The following is a 2,500-nucleotide window of genomic DNA, read 5'->3' on the forward strand; positions in this document are numbered from 1 at the left end:
GTGTATACATTTATACATATATACATATATTCATATATACATATATACATATATATACATATATATACATATATATACATATATATACATACATATATATACATATATACATATATATATTAACATTCATATATATACATATATACATATATGTATATACATATATCCATATATGTATATACATATATATATATATATATATATATATATATATATATATATATATATACATTACACACATAAACATATACATATATACACACATTGTGAAAATTACTGTCTTAATAAATATTGGCTATGTGTACAATGCTAAGTATATGTATATCTCAGTTTAATATTTTTCAGAATGGTTTTTGAGATAGGATATAAAAATAACAACTTTGTTATAGTTTTATTAGAAACAAAGTGAGACATTTGGCACCATCTCTGCTGAATTCCAAATATGAACAAACATTTTAAAAAATTTTAACCCTTTATACAAAGTGAAACCATAAATGAAAGTTTCCGCAACAAGAATGAAAAAAAAAGAAAAAAAAAAGAGGAGGAAGGAAATAAACTTAGTTCAAAAAGTGTCACAATTATTGAAAATGTGCAAGTTAATCCGTTAATAACAAAAACAAAATATATATCTAACATGTTACAATATCTGAATACATATAACTCTTTCTTCAAATTCCTAAGTACATATATGCCATAACTTAACACTTACAGACAGTAGATAGTCCTAGAAAGAAACTGGTATTAGTTAATAAAATCTAAGTACTGAATATCTGATTATTCAACAAACACAATGGTGCTCCTTAAAAACAAAGAAGAAGGGAGATTAAAAATAGCTACATTTCATTAAAAAATAGACATATGAAAGCTTGACATAACTCAGTATATTAAGTATACAGCAATTCAAAATAATAAATTGTGTATGAAGTGATCCTCCATGAAGCAATGGAAACTTTTCATTGTTACCTTTTTTCAGCTTTTTAAAATCAAACTACATTGTGCCAAAGCCTCCTTTATAGGAAAAATACCTAAAAGCACCTCTTTAAAATGATAATGAGAATAATAAATAACAAATTACAGAAATCAACCACAATACAACTTTTTCTCTTCTCAGTATATACCTCTATAAAATCTATAAGTACATTTAGTCTCATTGTGTATTTATTTAAGTAATATGAACAACAAACCAAACTATGTTTATACCCTTTGCTGTATGTAATCTAACCAAATCTATTGCATTAAAGCATTGAAATTTCATATACTCTAATGCTACTCTTATTTCTGAAAAATGCAACTAAAACAGGTATAAAATATTTCAAATAGACTCTGACATAAATATTTATTCATTTTTCCATTTTTTCACAGTGGAAAGGAAACTGAATTACTCAGACAGCAACCATTTTCTCTCTACTCTCTTAAACATGCTGGTGCTACAAATAAGATCCAAAGTAAAATATACTGTACATCTAATAGAAGCACCAAATCAAAATAACTTGTAACTATATAAACATTCTATTTACAGGAACCTAACATGGGCAGATGCCACTCACAGAAACCTTTCCTAGCTCTTGTACAGGAACACTGGAATCTCTCTTTTTTCATGAATTGTCTATTTTTTGTGTAAGTGAGAATGGCTTTCAATCTTTTCTTTTTATAGGATTATCTTAATTAAAAACTTTTTTTTTTTTAACAGGCAGGTCTCCTATGGATATTTTCATTCAGACTCAGTTTCTTGCACAACAGGAACTAGACAAAGTTATTTCATCATATCAGGTGTTTCATATCTTATAAAAGGCACTATTAGGCCACTCTAACTATGTGGTTACACTAGTTCTTTAAATACTACAATGCAATGACTGATTTCATGTGGCAAACTGTGAGACAAAGGCGAAAAAAATGCATTTGAGGTTACATAACCACTCTTTGTAATATCAGATGAAATGCAAAATGGCATTCAATTAGATGTGATGAATGTCAATTGATGAAATGTGGCTTCAAAATATACATATGCAGATAATAATGGTTTTATGTATGGAGGGGAGGATACAATAATCTGCTGTGAATGAATCTTATAATGGTTATCTTTTACAAAGCAAATTATGTGAAAAGAACTTAAGATTTGTTGCTAATGTTTATAAAGCATGGCTGAATATAATGGGGGTATCAATGACAGTTCAGGTAAAATATCAGTAATTGTTACTTAGTGTTAATAAATATTCCATAACTCACCAAAAAATTGCTAATACTACTATAACTACCAACCCAGTTATTTTTACTGACAGGTTTTGTTCATCTTATCTGTATGCACAAAATTATAGGGAACTATAATTTTAATCCTTAGTAAATTTTATGAATGCAATTTCTGATACAAAGAGAAAATATGGCAAATCATATTAATATCTACATCTACATTACAATTTTCAAAAATCTGGCTTCAATATTCATATTTTTCCTTTTCCCTATAAAAGGTTTGTATTAGAATAGCACTGCTCTTTCTTTCTGT

The sequence above is a fragment of the Penaeus chinensis genome, chromosome 16 (assembly GCF_019202785.1).
Source record: "Penaeus chinensis breed Huanghai No. 1 chromosome 16, ASM1920278v2, whole genome shotgun sequence".
Taxonomy (NCBI): domain Eukaryota; kingdom Metazoa; phylum Arthropoda; class Malacostraca; order Decapoda; family Penaeidae; genus Penaeus; species Penaeus chinensis.